The sequence below is a fragment of the Mytilus californianus genome, unplaced genomic scaffold, assembly GCF_021869535.1.
Source record: "Mytilus californianus isolate M0D057914Y unplaced genomic scaffold, xbMytCali1.0.p SCAF_7, whole genome shotgun sequence".
Classification (NCBI taxonomy): domain Eukaryota; kingdom Metazoa; phylum Mollusca; class Bivalvia; order Mytilida; family Mytilidae; genus Mytilus; species Mytilus californianus.
The window spans coordinates 63774795-63796463 of record NW_026262723.1 but is presented as its reverse complement, the minus strand read 5'-3'; positions in this window follow the sequence as shown (position 1 = coordinate 63796463).

Sequence of the window (21669 nt, the reverse complement as noted above, 5' to 3'; positions counted from 1 at the left end):
AGGTCACGTCGACTATATTATTCTAGCGCATCCATGTCCTCACGCAGCGATTGGTTTTCTTTATTAAGCCTCTCGATTTCGAATTTGTACTGGTCTATTGTGGCTTTGATTGTGTAATCGATCTCACAACGTATCATCTCTTTTAATTGCAAGGCTATTTGAATGATATCTGACTGGGCTAAAGTGCATGTAATTGGCTGTGGTAAAATTTCAGATGTAGTTTCAGTCGTTGGCTGGTATTGCAGAGAACTGATGCCTGCAGGGACAGAAGCATGATGAATAGCGTTAGGGTCAACATGAACGGGTGAGGAACCCGGAGAAGACATTGCGAATTTTTTACTTGAATCTTGTTCAGGTGGTGTAGGCTTGCTGTGATGACGGAGCCTGTTTGTGTTTTCTGGACAGTTAACAAAACACAACATTGAGAACTAAAGACTGAGCAACACGAACCCTGTGAATATCTGTGTCACAAATTACAACGGATATGTTCGAACCACAAACCCCGTTCTGTTTTTTTTTTGAATGTGACTAAATCAGACTTTTCCAAGAATTTGTATTTGTCACAAACCAAACGACAGGTGCCGTATCACCTTTCGAGATCACCTGATTGATTCCGGTTTTTAATGGACTCAGTCTTAGGTTTTTCTATGTAGTGTTGTGAAGCTGTTGTTTGTATTTTCATCGTTTTGCAATTTTTTCCATGGCATTGGCGATTTTCTTCGACTTATAATTTCGATCGATCCTGTGGTATCTTCTTACTCCTTTTATGATAAAAAGGATGACTTTTTCGATGTGATTGTATTTTGTCCGTCCTTCATCATGATATTTTAATACATTCTACTGATGTAGTGTACATTTCCTTCAGCTCAATAAACGCCCTTTACAGAAACGTCTTATAACATTCACGGTACTAATTTTTCTACATCAGATTTGCATTTCGACAATAAATGTCTCTTCAGTGATGTTCGAGTCCAGACTATTTGGAAAATCCAAATCTTGTTAAAAATTGAAGGGCTTATTAAACCAAAAATGACAAAAAGTATAATTAGCCAGTTAAGATTTAAAATAAAAAAATTTTCATTACTAAAAAATTTTACAACATGGATATTATATTTATATTATCAATTGGTCAACACGTTTACTAAAGTTGATCAAGAATATCTAGAATACATCTAATGTGGCAGAACTTTAATAACAGTTATTTTGCATAAAGCTAAATGGACAAATGCCGGCCGCAACGGCTATTTGGTCACCTTTAAAAATCAAATAAATCGATGAAAATTCTTTAGACCACAGCGGGTTGGTTGATGTCGCTTGTCTATCCCTAAGACATTATCGATTCAATAATTTCCTAAATCTAAAATGTGTCCGAAATTTGAAAATGCTCTGAGAACAAAGAATATACAAGACTAGACAGATAGAAACAACACTTCAACTAAAAAGTAAATTATGAGTATGTACCAACTCATAAACCTGAAGCAAAAGCAAACCGCATGTACCAAGAGAAAACTTGGAGTGAAAAAAAAACAATGAGAAACCTGACTTTTACGTCTGTATAAATGAAGAATTCACAAGTAGAAGCGTTCGCTTATCTAGACAATTATTTTAACAGGAATATTTACAGAGATTATGGACACCAATGTGAGTTGATTGACTGATAAAATGATAAAGAGCCCCATGGTCTCACTCCCTTTCACTCTCATGTTTGTTCTGCTATTCATTTGTTCTGTTGAGTTGTGGTGTTTTATAGGACATTACAGTTTCATTTCAAAAACTATCACGGAACCACTATCCAGGTAAAATATTTTGGAGACAAGATGGTTGAATTTGGTTTCTTTGCTCACGCAGAAAATTAGTAAACTTCTGAATTAAACCGAACTTCTTGAAACGACAATCATTTAAATCCAGTATTTGTAATATATGTTATAAATGCGTATACAGCTATTTATTTCTGTCAAATATTTAGAAGTTACATATATAACGAAGGGTATGAACGACTGATATTCAGATAAGACTAACTTCGCTTTCACATGTACAGTGGGAAATCTAGTGACAAAATATTACCTGCCCTGTAAACACTGAAAACTAGATCTTCTCAATGTTTGTCCCATTTTAGCAAGGACGCTATCAATTATGGATTAACAGGAAAACGTTCTGGTAAATAGTCAAAATAGAAATAAGTTGAAATAAAAACAAAACTTCCATTTACTGTTATCAATTCCCTCCCTAAGTAGCAAACGACGAGTACAACAGGCTATAGAAGCTTGATGTAAAATTGGTTTAAAATGTTGCTATGCGAATAAATTTCTGGAGTAACAACTTCAATTTAGTTTTCTTCTCGCTGTATACCGCTCTGGAACATGGTAATTATCCGTATATATATAGAGCTAGATCAGAGAAAGTCAGGGACAAAAATCCAAAGGAATCGATTGATATGCAGCAAAGATTGGCACTTTTGAAATTAAGTTACTAAGCAAATTCAAACGGACCTTATCTCGATGTAAACATTGAATGTGAATAGATCGAGAAGACCGCAAATACATGTACAAAAATCGAGGCGACCTTTTCTCAAAACTGTATAAAAAATAGTAGAAAGATACCTACTTTAAAAGAATAGTTATCTTTAATTTCTTAACCTGCACAGACAGACTTATTTTATATTCACGAAAAGACAATATTTCTCTATTGAATGTACATATGTCACTTAGGTGTGAAAAAACAAGTATACTTTGGGAAATTGTAATATGCTAAGGACTTTGTGGACACTCCGAAAATTGGTTACCCGAAAGATCTTTAGATTTTGTATGCACATGAATTTTTCCATTTTTTTTTATCAATATGCAGCAAAGATTGGCATTTTTTAAATTTCAGTTTCACAAGCTTCTTATGCAATTATCTCGATAAATACTGAACATAAAACATCGTGTATTTGCATTTATATTTCTAATAGCACAGTTTAACAAATAAATTCTTTAAAATGTACAATTATAATTTTAGAAATAAGTTTTGATCATTATCGTCACCGGCATTGTTTTATTATTGACTTTCTCGACCCTTTCATAAGAAGAGTGAATTTTCTTTTGTTTTCGTTCACTAGATTTCCCACTGTGTAGGTTTACTATTACTTAACATTTTTGCATATATAATTAAACCAACAAAAAGACATCGCTAGCATGATACATTTGGTTCAATGACTATGTATTTATTGACATTTGTATTTGAAAATCGTAACCAAATATTTTATAATTTGTTGAAAATCCTGATGATAAAAATAGTTATGAATTTTTTTCTGTAAATACAACAAGCATTACCATAATAAAATACAACCAGACAATAGAACGTGACCTATTATATATGCACACGTTTATTATTAAAAATCATTTAGTGACCTCTAGATGTCGTTTGACCTAATGTCTTAATTTTGTTTTGGTATTTTATTGACATATCCTCCGTTTACTCTAGAGTCAATGGTCAGTAAACAAAATACAAAAAACCTAATATTTTTCACGACATATTTTGCTTGTTAAAACTTTAGATGGGTAATCTCAGCTTTAGAAATAAGTTATCAGCTTTTTCTACTCTCTATCTTTAATTTGAGGTGTCATAGGTTTAAATGTATATGTATGACTACAAACCGTTAGAAAAATTATTAAAAGAAATTAAAGTTTTTGACTGCAAAGGACAATGAAGGATTTATAAATGTTTTTTTTATACAATGTACTACTGTTCCGTTTCTTCTTTACTTATAGACCCAACGGGTGACTGGGGAATAGAAATGTGGTAACTACAGGTCTTCTACCGACCAGCAGTAAAACCCTTGACAAAGTTAGGCGTCCCCTTGGCTGTGCGGGATGTACAAGTACGCAGCTACGTCCGGGCAGAAATGGGATTTTAAATCCGATGCCTTGTGTAGAGAGTGTCACGCTCGCTGCACGTTAAGAACCCTTGCAACAGCTCGTTGAGAGGTCCGTAGGTGGCCTGTTGCAAAGCAAAATGTCTGTGTCAATCAAATCTACCCTAATTTTCCATTGGCAGTTCAAATTTCCCCGACCTTCATCGCGGACTGCCTCTATTAAAGGACCTACCTATTGTTTTTAATGTAAAATTGTTCTCGTCCTGAACATACATGAAATATTTGCCACTGGACGTTAAGCAACAAACAATCAATCAATCAATCTTTTCTAGTAATGATTTTTTAACAATTAAAATACTTTACCTTGTTAGAGTTGCTATCGTTTTTGGAAATTGCATCATTTAACTTCGATTTAAAGTTTTACAAATTGTATAAATACTTGTATATTGTCGAAAATATTTCGGGGTTGTGTAATTAAATTGCCGTATCAATGACATATTCCTCACGTTTCCTTAGTCTTATTTAAGTCAACCTTTTCAAATGTGTTGATCTCTCTATTTCAAACATCAAATAGTGTGTCTATCGAATTTCATAAGCTAAAATGGCCAGTCTCTCTTTACGAAAGTTTCTTACACTTGGTATTACGGTCTGTTTGGGATCAACCAATGCAAAAACCTGATGTAAAATCTGTCAAAAAAAGAAGTGACAGCTACATATTTTTCGATATAAAATTTTTGGTGTATATAAGAGTTCCTCATTTTACTATTCCGTGATGCTCTTTCATAATAATTAATGAAGAAGGACTTGAAAAAAATAGAATGTATTGGTCGACACAACAAAATTGAAGAACTCATTAGAAAATATATACAATTTGTTTTTTAAATCATCCAAAGTATTTCCATCAGTAAGTTGGTCATATGCCAGAAATCTATTACACAAGATGAGGTATATATATATATATACAAAACAAATTTTTGGACAAATGTCATCCAAGTGTTAAATTGTTTCATACTGGTCGTCTCTTACTTGAATTGTGCTAGATGGAATAAGATATCCAGAGGTATCCACGTGCTGGATTTGATCTATGTTGTGTTGGTCAGTTGGTCGATATCCTGAAGAAGACATTTCTGATAATGGCGATATCTCATGATATTGGCCTGTAACAGACGAATGCTGTGTTATTTCGTTGTAAATGTTTTGATCTCGTCTTACTGTCAGACATGCGTAGGAAGCCTTTTTTAATTTTCGTCTTAAAATATATACACTGAAAATTGATAAAAATCATGATCAGGTGAGCTGATATATAGAGCCATTTATAGTAATCTTATAGTCGTATTGCTGAAATTTATGTTGTTAGCGTTAGTTTTATTTCTCTGAAAATTGGTTTTTCAGCTGATTTGTTACTGCATGCTTTAAAACAACAGAAGAGGATTCCAAAAGAAGATCAAGAAAAATCAGCTTCTGTCAACCTACTACAATAAAATTATTGATCAGTAGGAAATAAAATAGTCATTCCAACTAAATTTAAAACAATAAGTAAAAGAGAGTTGATAAATAGCTCAAGGCTTCCAACATACACAGATTAATCAAACTATACTATTCTGTTCCTTTTGGGAGATTTTTATCAATGTGTTGTAACTTGTAGCAAAGAAAAGAACAACCAAAGCAGTAAAACAAAAAAATACACATGTACAATCTTTACCTTTATAAGTCAGAATTATGCCGCTTAGTCTAACAAATATACCTATTAACAATTAAAACAATAGGAAACTCCAAAAATGAATCCCAAACACAGGCAATTTTGGTAAAAAAGTTATAACCAGTTTTGTTTTTTATTCGAATGTCTAATTATTTGATCGTTCTGATGGATCGCAGAATTATATGTATTATAATAATGTTTAAGTACAGTCAGCTCTTTGTAAGAACCAGGCAGAGTGCGATATATGAGGATTTCAGATTTTTTCTATAAATTGCCTGATAGAAGCAGTAATTGAATACTGCTCAGAAAATAAATTTGAGTGGGAAAATATGAGTGGTTGCCATGGTAACAGACACTCTATTTTTTGGTAGTTAAGCGTGGTAAAATCTTTCAAAAATCAGCTAAATCACTACAATTCAGAGCCTGATTATGAACAGAATCAAACTTTTCATAAATTTTCATATATAACATTGATATAACTTGGTTTAGGCTTCATTTTAGTTAAGATTGCATGTCAACCAAATTTGTGATTTCTTTGAAAAAATTTACAAAAAAATGCATATTTTCAACTTTTCTGAATTGTGGATTTTTGTGAAATTATCAAATTTTGTCTTGTGTTTTTCAGAAAAGTGCAAATGTGTGCAGCATAGTAGTTATTAAGTTTGAATACTTCTTTACCAATTTAAATAGAAAAATGCGTGGGACTCTCTTTAATTTTATCACCATAGCAACCCATTTTTCCTTGGAAACGGAGTTATTATTTGCAGAATATTGCAGTTTTAAAAGTCATAACCGATAAGAAAATACATAAAAGCATACGCTAACTCTAAAAAACCATCGTTAAGTGTTGCTGACCTCAATAGTTACCATGGAAAAAAATATAATCCATAGCAACATCCATTCAAAAGATGTATAAATGGAAATTTATGTAAAAAAATACATATATAGAGGGTGTTTATTTTCGAATTGGAATATGACTGCATGCTTTGCTTCACTCGCCATCTTGTCTGTTCTTTTTCAGAAGGTTCAACAAATGTAATATATAATGTAACATTAGGGTTGGAGGGTTGGGGGAAAAAAGAGAGGGGAGGGTATGTTTAATTTTTTAATTTTTCATACATGTAGATCCTTGAAAAGATAATTGCTGCAACGTTTGGTCGGATTTTGTTCAGAGTTCTTCATCTGATAATCAATTTATGAAAGTTTAACAAATGAATAACTTCATGGGATTGCAATAGCCCAACCTGACTTATAGTAAGGCAAGATAAATATTGTCCTTTACCAGTTGTAAGAAAATTCTTAATTTCTCAGGGCACACACAAGCCTGAGATGTTATCCCAACAGCAAAAATCACAAACTTGACCTGTAACATAATAATAAGCTTACAAACCAAACATAGAATCATTTGGTCAAAGCATTCCAAACTGAAACTGAAGTGTGATGGACGGACGGATAGACGGACAGACCAATTGAACATATATTAAGTCGGTGGGGACTTAAAAAATGAATAGTCAATTGGAGATCGTTGATATAAGAAGTCCAGAAATTGAATTCTGTTAATATATAGCTATTAACATATCATTAATAACTCGTGTTGTACTACTATTCCGCAATTGGGATTCTGGATCTCCGAGATAGACGAATAGATACATCTACTAAGTTGGAATTGTGCTAATCCCGGTAAAATAATTATGCTATTAACGGCAAAAATATATCAAAACAAAGTGACTGTACAAAATAATTGTATTAATTATGCATCATTCTTAACTATGCACCGTACTACATATATCTCATAATTTCATGATTCCGGTAACATTAGATCTTTTTGCGGAGGAGGAGGGGATTAAGCTGAAGCACAAATTTAATCCTTCTGAAATCCCCCTCCTCTACTTTTTGATAGTAAACATGTAATAAACAGCTGCGCCATGAGCGCATGATACGCCCGTCGCATTTTCAAAGAATAAAGTTTCAATTACTTCTCTATGTCATATCAGAAATTTATAAAAATCGAAAGGGAGCTTACGTCATTAGATATAAACAATTCACCAAAGTTTCATGAGAACTGCTGAGTGCATTTTTGGGTTATTGTCCGAATACTGGAAAATCCCCCCTTTTCTAATGAATAAAGCCCCATTACTCGGAAACGTAAAACCTAAAATTTATAAAAATTGAAATGGAGCTTACGCCAATAGATATAAACTATTCACCAAAGTTTCATTAGACCTGCTGAAAGCATTTTTGAGTTCTTGTCCGATAACTGGAAAATCCCCCCTTTTTTAATGAATAAAACCCGGTAACTTGGAAACATAAAATCTAAAATTTATAAATTTCGAAAGGGAGCTCATGTCAATAAATATAAACAATTCACCAAAATTTCTTGCAAATTGGTGAAAGCCTTTTTGAGTTATTGTCCGAAAACTGGAAAATCCCCCTTTTTTTAATGAATAAAATACCATAACTCGGAAACGTAAATTCTAAAATTCATAAAAAAAGGAAAGGGAGCTCATGTCAATAGATATAAACAATTCCCAAAAGTTTTATGCAAATTGGTTAAAGCGTTTTTGAGTTAATGTCCGACATGTTGACGACAGACGGACGGACGGACAACGGCATACCATAATACGTCTCGTAAACAGGCGTATAAAAATGTATCATTTTTTAGGTTGAATCTTCAAAAAAATCGTTTTGCTACTGTCAACGGTTTTTTAACCTTTTAATGAATTACGCCCCCCTATTTCCTCGGATCCTGTATCCGTCTCTGTAACCTTTATATAAAAGACTGTGAATTAATCCCAAGATTTGGAATCAATCCACTAAGCTGAGAAGGTGTGCATAAATACAAGATTAACAGTTAATTCGAAGACAAATTACAAACATGGTCTTATTTCTTAACTGCAACACTAGAAACAGCGCAGTACATACCAATCTTATTTTGCTTTGTAATTGTCAATGCTTTCTAGTCCCATCAAGTTGTAATCGTTCATGAAAACAAGACTTCAGTGTCCCATGTGAAATAAAAAGACAATTTTCCAATGTCCCCCGCGTTGCACATATTTTATCTATCCAAGGTATAAGGACAATAACTAGAATAAACTGCAATGAGGGGGGAGGGGGAGTAAGTTTTACCCTTGTCAGTATGTACGTTAGTACGTCCCAAAGTTGGTTTCCATTTTCTAACTTTAGTTCGCCTCAACCAAATGTTATAAAACATATACACAATGCTTATTAGAGAATTCTCGATATCTGACTTTACTAACGTCATACATAAAGTATACGTAAGAAATCACAATTAAGACTATATTTGAGATTGAATTGTCTCCCTTTTTCCGAAAAAAAAATGACATATTAAAATGCATTCAGCTATAATTTCGCCATTATCTTCATATTTTTTCTTAATCTAATTAGGATATTTGAATTAAGACAACATTGTTGTAGGGAAAAATGATTTTTTTAGTATTTAGTGATTCTGGACGTGTGGTAACTTAAAATCATTGACCATTAAATCTCAAGAAAAAGAATCGTAATTAATGAAAGCAAAGGAAGGTATAAAGAGCTGATATCCAGTTTAGGATTCAATAACTGGAGACACTGCTATACATCTGTTATACTTTGTTTAAAATGCCAAGGGTTAATAATTAAGTCAAAGCATATTATTATTATACTATTATAATTGAGATAAAAAATCTCAAAATACAAATATCATCTCACTTTGTTGACCGTCCATCCACGATATTCACACCAAAATAGGTTGTATCTCTAATTTAAATTTGTGTTTGACGTATAGTTATCATAACTAGTATTTTGAAGGTTTTTTTTTCTCCGAAAAAAACCTTCAGATATACCTTATAGTCAAGTCAGAATCAACATATGTGAAATTATAAAAAATCAAATGATAAATATTTATGGTTGATACAAAACTTCACGCGAACATATAAATGTGTCGTATATCTGATTTCAAGATAGTTCTTGTTTGTTTATAGTCGTCAGTACATAATTAAGGCAATCTGAAATTAAGCCCTGTATCTGGACTAAAGCTCCGTGATGAAGGCCATACGGTAACCAATAGTTGCTTAAAATCATCATTATTCCCCCTGGTAGTAAGTTATCTGATTGTTAATACTGTTAGAAATCGACCATTCATCTTTTGTGGTTGATTCTTTATTGCTTCATATATACTTCATCAAATTGTCTGTGCGAAATAAAATGCCCCTCCGCACCAAATATTTAAACACATACAAAGATGGTTCGTTCCTTCTATGATCTTAACATTAGAAAGAAAATTAACGGAACATCTGAGTTGCTATCTCCTTGCCATATTGTACCAAACATCTCTTTAAACAAGTATCCACAGTAAGGTTGAACACATAAATAACGAAGTTATTTTTTGGGAAGAACTTCTTGCAAATACGTTTACGAAATATCGAATGAAACAAGTGTGGACACAGGCTAGCGTGGATAGTATCCAGCATATAAGCGAATTGCACGGTCAAACTCATAAGACCCAAACAAATTCGAACTTGATCTGGATTTTGTCATGGACATTTGCCAGCCAGACAAATCCACCAGATAGACCACCAGAAAGACAGACATACAGACAGATAAGACCACCAGACCGACAAGACCACCAGACAGTCACACAAACAAGACCACCAGACAGACACACAAAAAAGACCACCAGACAGACACACAAACAAGACCACCAGACAGACACAGACAGACAAGACAATCAGACATACAGCCAGCCAGATAAGACAACCAGACAGACAGCCATCCAGACAAGACCACCAGATAGACAGACAGACAAGACCACCAGACAGACAGAAAAGACCACCAGACAGACAAACAAGACCACAAAACACACAGACAGACAGACAGACACATCATATAGACAAACAGACAGACAAGAACACCAGACAGACACAGACAGACAAGACAACCAGACCAGACCACCAAACAGACAGACAGACACACAGAAAAGACCACAGAGAGACATACAAATAAGACCACCAGACAGACAGACAGGACCACAAAACAGACAGACAGACAGACAGACAGACAGACAGACAGACAGACAGACAGACAGACAGACAGACAGACAGACAGACAAAACATTAAGACAGACAGACAGGCAAGATCTTAAGACAGACAGACAAGACCACCAGACAGACAGACAAACAAGACCACCAGACAGACAGACAAACAAATATAATAAAGTCTCCTACAGCTCAACTTCACAGGTCAGGGACTTATATAACTAGTTAACACTAGATGAGTAACGATCTATATCAATCAACAAAATGTTTTATAGCTAATTAGGCACAAGTCCAATACAAATCAATTTAGTTTAATTACCAATTAAACTTAACCCAAGTTAAACTTAATCAGCATATCTTTGCGTCTTGGCTTTAAACGCCATATATAAATATTTAACATAACGTTGCTATGAAATAAAAAGAAGAGCAAATATATTTGCTGGTTCCCGCAAGGCACATGAACTACTGTTGAGACCGAATATCTACAGATAAGCCGTTTTCAACTTATTTTTACAGTTCTTATGTTGTACTATTACACCACTGTTCCAGGTTAGGGGGAGGGTTGGGACTCCGCTAACATGTTTTACCCCGCCACATTACGTACATATGTGCCTGTCCCAAGCCAAGAGCCTGTAATTCAGTGGTTGTCGTTTGGTGCCGTGTTACATATTTGTTTTTCGTTCATTTTTTTTGTACATTAATTAGGACGTTAGTTTTTTCGTTTGAATTGTAAAACGTTTTACATTTGTCATTTCGGGGCCTTTTATAGCTGACTATGCGGTATGGGCTTTGCTCATTGTTGAAGGCTCTACTGTGACCATTTTTTTAATTTCTGTGTCATTTGGTCTCCTGTGAAGAGTTGTCTCATTGGCAATCACACCACATCTTTTTTATATCTACAGATCCTAGGTAAAATGAAGACACAATAAAGTATCAGATTACCTAAAATATCGACACCAGCAAGTCAGACATTTATTAGTCTTGCTTTGTTTAAAAAACACAAGAAAACAAAAAAGTAACACCCGAGCAGTTCTTGTATAAATCAATGATTTCATTTCGACAAAATTTATTCATTCTTTTTAGCAAATGCAAATTTTAGTCTTTGGTTAAAATAAAATTGTATTTGAAAATTTAAATTCAAACAAAAGACAGCCAGACGAGCACGACGCATATAGATTATTTTTTAAACCCATTTATCACTATAACATTTAAAATTAAAACAAACTAAAGATAACAATGACGGAATAAGGTATTTTTTTATATCAGTATACTCCTGTAAAATAATATAGAACATTTATAAGAATTTAGAACATTTATTAAGAAGATAGGTATTTGTCCATACACCTTTCCATTTTGTTTTCTAGAGGTCTAAGTCTGTCAAGGTGGTCTTGGTACGCTTGGTATGTGTCCTTAGCCATTTCCATGGCATCATTTTTCTTTGGGGGTGGTTGAACTGCTTCCTCCTCATCCTCATCATCGGCAACAGGGATCGCTTGAAATCTGTTTGCTACGCCAGACGGTTCTTGAGGTTCTTCTTGCGATTCTTGCGGTTCTTCAACCTGGTCTTCTTGAGCGTCATCTTGTTCCAATGGCGTGCTTATCCTTGCAACTATATTTGCAACTTCACGCTCCACCTCTTTACTGGGGTTGAGCTGCAAGTTCAAAAATAAAAATAAATATATGATATATTTTAACAAATAAAAATATAATAAATGAAAAACCCAAATTAAGATTGATGTAATAAATTGTTGATATGTTTGATGATCACCTTTTCTTTTGTTCTAAATGTGATGAAGTATAAAACTCTGAGCGGAGTAATCGATTCATTAAGTGTTTGATAGACAATTCCGATTGGTCAACTTAAATCTTTAAATTTCATTGTGAAGGATATATAATGTATCAAATGTCATGATGACCGGATAGAAATTTTCTGTTCACCTGTTGTTTTTTTTTTATTTATTGATTTAAATGTCAAATTGAAGGTTTTTATTTTTTTTAAATTCATTATTTACGGAAGCCGTTTAGTACGGAAGCCTTTTAGGGCCATGCTAACTTACTTTATTTAATTTGATATAACAAATTAATAATTTGATATAACAATATAACACAATAATAATTTGATACAACAAATTAATAATTTCATACAACAAATTAATAATTTGATATAACAAATTAATAATTTGATATAATAAATAAATTATTTGATATGACAGATTATCAATTTGATAAAATAAATTATGATTATTTGATATAACAATTCATTCATTTAATTTATCAAATCATTAATTTAAAATAACAAATTTATTATTTGATATAACAAATTAACAATTTGAAATAACAAATTAATAATTTGATATACACATAGTCTTCTCAAGTGCATTTAAGCGATAGACTCAAAGAAAGCAAGTCCATAAGTTATTGTGTTAGGCTTATTTCTTATTAAAAAAATCTAATCATTTGGGGCTTTGCAGTCAAAGTCCCAGCGCAGTTTTAAAAAAGCTGGAAACTTATTCAAAACCGACTTATTCTTAACTTGCATGTCCGAAGTCATTCAGCAACCTTTAGCTTGAGCGTTTTTCGTCAATTGCAGCCTCTTCATATTAATTTTGTTTTCGTTTCATCTATAAAATTACGGCCATTGATTTTTTTTTCTAAACGGTACATGTTTCGACAAAGGTTTTTAACGTTAATTTCTTAAGAGTGACCAATAACTGATTACTGCCACCTCATTTCATCTATGGTGGTTGTCCAATTAGATATCATACCAAATATTTTTACTTTTATATAATGCAAGTGCGAAACTTGTGTCGCAAAACAGTATTAAAAATTTAGATTGAAGGTCAGAAGTTTTTACTACAACTAAAATTATAGGTTTTGATAGGTAAATTACCAGCCGGGCTGATATGCATAAAACCACTTAAGTTAAGATATCCAGTCAAAATACTATTTTATCGTAGGACATGAAGAAAAATCCGTCCGTTCGGAACAAATCTTAACTTAGGTAGTTTTATGCATATCAGCCCTGGACCCCCACTCCTTAAAACAATTTCACGATATGGGAAAACCCCAAAATATTTGTTTTACTAAAAATGCATTAAAAGAATAAAAGGTACACAACAGCACTTTATGGTAAAGATTCTATGAAAGTTAGCCCAATATATGGCAATGGCAAAGCCCGTGTTTTAGTAACAAAACCTGAAAATATATTTACCCCCGCTGATCTTTATAATAAAAGTAAAGGAAATTTGAATACATTAATTTGCAATCATTGTTTTAACCTCTAGACTTCACTCATGCTGTCCTTGGCACAAAACTAGTCATTAAACGATCGTAATTTTTGTTACATCATTATTTGATATAACAAATTATTATATCAAATTATCAATTAGTATATATCAAATAATTAATTTGTAATATCAAATGTTTAATTTGTTATATTGAATTGATAATTTGATAATTTGTTGTATCAAATTGATAATTTGTTATATCAAATTGATAATTTGTTATATCAAATTGATAATTTGTTATATCAAATTGATAATTTGTTATATCAAATTGATAATCTGTTAAAACAAATTGATAATCTGTTATAACAAATTGATAATCTGTTATATCAAATTGATAAATATAGATTATTACATCGTTACAAGTGGATTATCGGATTTATGCAATCGAGATACTATTAGTTAAAGTACCAATTCCATATCAGTTCCCGAGTTATGCCCGTTTTGCTTTGTTTGATACTTTAGAAATGTTTAAAACCGTGAACCAGATCAGTTTAGAACTGTATAGTTTTCCTAAAATGACCTGGTTAACTGAAGAAATTTCTAAAAGTGACCATTTGATCTTAGGAGAACCCTTCTGGAGCCCTTTCCTTTCCTCTAATACATACCATATAATATGATCGACTTTTCATGTTCTACTTTATTTTTTAAACTAACGCAGCAAAAGCAAAAATCTCACCTTTTCTCCTATCATGTCAATTACTGTCCCATTCTGTCAATCACTCTGTATCTTTAAAGGAGTTCGGGTTAAAGGGTCATCCCAACCATGCATAGTAAATAATATATACCGATTCGGTTGGCCAATAACTGTTTTAACACATGACGCCACCAATTTACGTGTACATTTTGGAAATATGCGGACGATAATTTGCAATCCACGGCTCAAAGGAAAGTTTCTTGTAGGGTAAAGAAAGGGGAAATACGCCTTTAATTATGTAGTAATAAAAGGTTGGTAAGTTTTAAATTATTAACTTTTTTATATTTAGGCTTCTTCCTAAATTGTTACATTATTTGAAGAATTGCGATTTAATGGTAGATTTTTTTTATCGTTTCTGTTAGATTTATTCTCAATATTTATATAAATTAGTAAAGATTAAGAATTTGACATATTGTGTTGACACCTATAACTATTTTTGAAAACTGTATGTTGCCCGCTAGATGTCTTTAGTTGTTTTTGTCGTTTGATTGCCGTCTTTTTGACGTATAACCTACATCTCCTACAGCTTTAGTTCAGTTTTAGTGTACTTTCAAATAGGTGTATCATAACTGAAAGAGTTATTGAGTATAGATTAATTGCTTTTCTTTCCCTCAATAATATGCTTAGAGAAAGATGAACCGAGGAGAGATGTACCTAAATTTAGAAAGTTAAATAAACAGAAAAAAAAGTTTCTCTCTCCGATCTTTAACTCCCCAGTCCCCCCCAATTGTTTTCCTACAGTATAAATTTTTGAAGGCATGTCCATCTAAACGAAGTCTGATTGATCTGCAGCTAATCCGCCGCCCCCCTGTTTTGACACGCACTTGAATATGATCTTCATAAAATTCGATCCCGAAATAGTCACTTAATAGGAATAAATATTCAACAAGTCGTAACAAATTCCATTGAGCACAAAAACTAATCCAAATCAGATTTCATTTATTTGGATATTCAAAAATGCATTTCTTTTTTGGCAGAAATAAATAAAATAGTTAATATCTGGATATAGGAAGATGTGGTATGAGTGCCAATGAGACAATTCTCCATCCAAGTTACAATGTATAAAAGTAAACCATTATAGGTCAATGTACGGCCTTCAACACGGAGCATTGGCTCACACCGAACAGCAAGCTATAAAGGGCCCCAAAAAATTACTAGTGTAAAACCATTTGACTTTGAAACACTTATTTAAGATTTACACTGTACACAAACTATCATGAAGTATTTTTTGTCCTAGTTTAAGGAATGAGAAACACTTTCTATTTCATATTTTGACACTAAAATCATCAAAATTTGTTTTTAGTCTCGCTACACTCGGTGATATTTTTTTAATTTTATGGGATTACACCCCTTTCAAAATCCAGGATCCGCCCCTAAAGGTAAGAGTACTTTTGAACTGTGCAGTATATCTGAGGTAGTTAATGCACACCTTAGATGTGCATTATTCAGATTGTAGCACAATAAGAACAAAGAGATTTTACCTATGTTATGTGTTAAGTGTTCTTAAACACCATGACTTTATATGTTTTCTCTTAGTCTGTCCGTCGATCTGTCGATCCTTGTCACTTCAGTTTCAGTTTGAAATGTTTCTATTTTTGGTTTGTAAGCTTATATCTATAAGTGAGATTTCAAATTGAGTCTCTTGCTGTTGGTTTTAATTTTGTGAGAGTTATTGCGCTAGGAAATTGAGAATTTTGCCAAAATTTCTTAATTTCTTACAAGTGGTAAAGGACGTTATATTGCCAGAGCACTACTTTCAATAATAATATGGACCTTGACAAAAGCTAGAATGGGCTATTGCAAACCCCATGAAGTCCATCATCTGCTAGTAACTTTTCATGAATAATTATTATTTACCAGATTGAAAACTCTGAACAAAACCTGACCAAATGTTGTAGCAAAAAGTAAAATGAAAAATATACCGAACACTGAGGAAAATTCTAAACGGAAAGTCCCTAAGCAAATAGGAAAATCAAAAGCTCAAACACATCAAACGAATGAATAACAACTGTCATATATTCCTGACTTTGTACAGGCATTTTCTTATGTAGAAAATGGTAGATTAAACCTGGTTTTATAGCTAGCTAAACCTCTCAACTTTCCTTATAAGGATCTATGAAAGATTTAAACAAAAACTACCCATCCTCCTCCCCCTCCCCCAAAATGCCACATTGTATATATTCAAGTTTGTTGACCTTCTCAAGGAGCAAAGACAGGATTGTGAGTGAAACAAAGCATAGCATGCAATTATATCCCATTAGAAAACTGAACATCATTTACGTAATTATACGTAATTTTTACATAAAATTATATTATATATCTTTTGATTGGATGTTATGGGTGATATTTATTACCATGGCAACTGTTGTTAACAATACTTAACGATGGTAGTTTAGAATTAGAGTTTATATATGCTTCTATGTATTTTCTTAAAGGTTTAGAAACAATTGAGAACATTGAAGTCCCTATACTGCAGAACTCTACAAATAATAACTCTGTTTCCAAGGGAAAAATACGTTGTTATGGTGATAAAATTAAAGAGAGTCCCACGCAATATTCTATTTATTTTGGTAAAGTAGTATTCAAACTTAGTTACTACAATGCTAGCTATGCTTTACATATTTGCACTTTTCGGAAAAACACACGAGAAAATTTGATAATCTCACAAAACTCCATGATTCAGACAAATTGAAAATATGTGTTTTTAAGTATATTTTAACAAAAAATCTAAAAGTTGGGTTGGACTGCAATTTTATCTAAAGTGAAGCTTAAACCAAGTTATTTCAATGTTATATATGACAAAAGTTTGATTCTATTCAAAATCAGGCTGTAGTGATTTAGCTCATTTTTTAAAGGTTTTACTAAGCTTAAGTACCAAAACATTGAGTATCCGTTACCATGGCAACCATTCATTTATTGATTATCAGATGAAGAACTCTGAAAAAAATCCGACCAAACGGTTGCAGCAATTATCTTTTCAAGCATCTACATGTATGAATTTTTTTTATTAAATAAACCTACCCCCCCCCCCCCCTTTTCCCAACCCTCCAACCTCAATGTTACATTATATATAACATTTGTTGAACCTTCTGAAAAAGAACAGACGACACTGTGAGTGAAGAAAAGCATGCAGTGATATTCCAATTTGAAAACAAACACCCTCTATATATGTATTTTTTTACATAAATTTCCATTTATACATCTTTTGAATGGATGTTGCTATGGATTATATTTGTTTCCATGGTAACTATTGAGGTCAGTAACACTTAACAGTGGTTTTTTTTAGAGTTAACTTATGCTTTAATGTATTTTCTAATTGGTTATGAAGCAATTATGGACATTTAAGTTCTTAAACTGCAATATTATTAAATAATAACTCCGTTTCCAAGGAAAAAAAGGGTTGCTATGGTGATAAAATTAAAGAGAGTCCCACGCATTTTTCTATTTAAATCGGTAAAGAAGAATTCGAACTGAATAACTACAATGCTAACTATGCTGTACACATTTTCACTTTTCTGAAAAACACACGACAAAAATTGATAATTTCACAAAAATCCACAGTTCAGAAAAGTTGAAAATATGCATTTTTTGGTATATTTTTAAAAAAATTAAAAAATTTGGTTGACATGCAATCTTAACTAAAATGAAGCTTAAACCAAGTTATATCAATGTTATATATAAAAATTTATGAAAAAAGTTTGATTCTATTCATAATAAGGCTCTGAATTGTAGTGATTTAGCTGATTTTGGAAAGATTTTACCACTCTTAACTACCAAAAAATAGAGTGTCTGTTACCATGGTAACCACTCATATTTTCCCACTCAAATTAATTTTTTTAGCAGTATTCAATTACTGCTTCTACCAGGCCATTTATAGAAAAAAAGTTGAAACCCTCATATATCACATGTATATGGCACTCTGTCTGGTTCTTATAAAGAGCTGTACTTAAGTATTGCCTGCATATTTATGACGTCAGAAGAAGAGTTACTATTTCAATTAATTTGAAATACATATGGAATTCGTTTGCATTCATAGTCCTGGTTTTTGTTTATTTGTTGTTCATGGTTGTAAAATATGGTAAATACAGAAATGTCTGCATGGATTGTTTTATTGCTATAGTTATTAAAATTTCAGGAAGTGCTGCAAATAAATAATTCTAAAATAACAAAATTTAGAATGCTAGTTTTTATTTTTACAACACTTATTTCGTTGTAAGTTTGGCAATAATAAAATCATCCCAAACATTCTTGAATTTACTGCAGTAAAAATAATCGGGTAATAATGTCTTAACAAAAGAAATTTTGTGTGTATAACAAATGTACAAGTATATAAGTTTAGGTCTAAAACGGTTCTGAGATGGTCAATATTGAGTGAGTAATTTAATGTACAACATGAAATTAACATAAAATATAATCAATTTATGACGATTGAAAAAAGTAAATATATAACTGATTTAAAATCTTCATCAAGTATTAAATCTATAACACGACTATATTTATGTAGAAATATCTAAGGGTTTCACAACAGAGACAAAATAGTAGGTCTTGTAATTCATCCTCTACTTTATCTCTTTAATATTTGCAGAATCTTTATGAAGCTATAGTCTCTAGAATTCTCGAATACGGGTTTGAATGCTATCACTATTAACAATATTTCGATCAGAAGTCTGTACAGAAAACCATACCTGAGGTCTTCAAAAATAACACAAGTTAGATTTATCTTTGAAAATTTGATAATATAGAGGAATGATCAATCTATTTTCTTGCGGATTCTTGTGCGTTATGTTAAATCTTCCATTCAAAGATATTGATGATATACCGAATAATACGGATATCATGCTGTTCAATTATTGGCGTTTAGCATATTTATTTCTATTTAAAAAATGATATAGCTTTGTGAAGGCCTTTTTGAATGAAACATTGTTTGAATTTGATGAAAATCAATCATGCCGAATTGAATTTTTCTAGTTTACCGTACATTATCTGTCGTGATTTGTAATGACATACAATTCGACAACAGGGAGACTAACAATATATAGTTTAGTTTGATTATATTATTTGTAGATAAATAAAATTTTAGTTTTATTTTATATTATTTGTAGATAAATAAAAGGATTGGACAAAAAGTTATTCCAAAGAAGATAAGTTCTCTCCTGACATAAATTCCAATATCGCAGACAAAGTATTTCCGTATATTTCTCTATATTATAAAATACTGTGCATACTACTCATACATGGTAGGTTCACAAATAGGAACCAAGTTGGTGGCTGATCTGTTCGGTAACAAAACTTCAAGTAGAACGTCATTTTGTCAATATTTAAACATACAGTTCTTCTTTGATAAGGTACAAAATATCCTCGAAAAAATAGTAGAAGGCCTCTTCGTAAAGTGATCCACATCAACATTTTGGGTAGTTTATAACTTTGATTCATGTTAGAACTGCGTTTAATGAGCTGCACTGATACCTAAATCGTGTATCCAAAACATTAAAATATCAAATGACCACAGATATTTCTCAAATTTTACATGGGAAACAAATTTTGTTGAAATTTTTTAATGAAAGTTTTCTGTCGAAAGATGCAAAGAATCTTTTTAAAAAGCAATATCTACGTGTTGACAGATTCACCGAATACGGTTGTTACCAGTTGAAACATTGTTTGCCAACTTATTTTGTTATTATTTGGATTATTATAAATAATTTTTCATAGAATTAAACCTTCAATCAAGCACAAGGTACAATTATTCACGAAATTTTAATAACAGCCGCATCAAGAGTAATAAAAAAAATAACTTGCGGGCGGATTTACAGGACGGCATCGTACACCAAACCCTTGGATCGAAGATTTTGAACCAAAGAAGGGTATTGAGTCCTTTACCTTCAAGGATGTAACAAAACCTTTAATGAAAGTTTTTCTCTGTCGAAAGATACAAAGAATTTTTGATAAAAGAGGGACGAAAGATACCAGAGGGACAGTCAAACTCGTAGATCGAAAACAAACTGACAACGCCATTGCCAAAAATAAAAGACAAACAGACAAATAATAGTACAGATGACACAACATAGAAAACTAAAGACTAGGCAACACGAACCCCACCAAAAACTGGGGGTGTTCTCAGGTGCTCCGGAAAGGTAAGCAGATCCTGCTCCACATGTGGCACCCGTCGTGTTGCTTATGTTATTACAAATCCGGTAAATATTCTAATTCGGTAGGTCACATTCGTGAAAAGGGAAGGGTATTGTAGTTACGACATAAGGAACATATCCGATATCATCTGTGAAACACTTATTCCATAACGGTCAACCAACTCGTGATGGCGTCCGTAAAATTTACGAAGGGATGATTTCAACTTCACCATTTGGAACTCTTGGTTTAATAGCTTCCTTGTGAGCAGCAATCCTCTATCAAGGAAATCATGATAGGAAATACAAGCCCGGGAATATCGTATCAATTGGGAGATATATACTCCGTATGCAGGCGCTGCTGGAATGTTGCTACATAGAAATGGAAAGTTCACAATTGGGAAGCTGAAATCATCTCCTTTGTCGTAAAGTTTTGTTTTCAACCGACCCTCATTGTCAATTTCTAGATGTAAGTCAAGATATGAGGCAGACTTAACTGTACCTGTAGTATTCTTTATCTCTAGTTCGATGGGATAGATTCGTTCAACATAGTCACCAAATTTTGTATTATTTAGTGAGAGAACATCGTCTATATAGCGGAACGTAAAGTTAAAGGATATTGCTAACTTCTTATCTTTCTTCCTAAGAAGTTCCTGTATGAAGTCAGCCTCATAATAATAAAGAAACAAGTCGGCAAGAAGAGGGGCACAATTGGTTCCCATTGAATTCCGACAGTCTGTTTGAAAAACACGTCCTCCAAACGTAATAAATATGCTGTCAATCAAGAAATCAAGCATCTTGATAATGTCAGTTTCAGAGAATTTTTTGTTTGAATCAGAGTGATTCTTTACAAAGTAGGATTTATCCCTCCCCAAGACAAGATACTTGTATCTACGTTCGCCATTCCTTTTAATGAAACAAAGTAATACCAACTCTTTCAATTTGTCTTTTAGTTTGGAATGGGGAATACTTGTGTAAAGT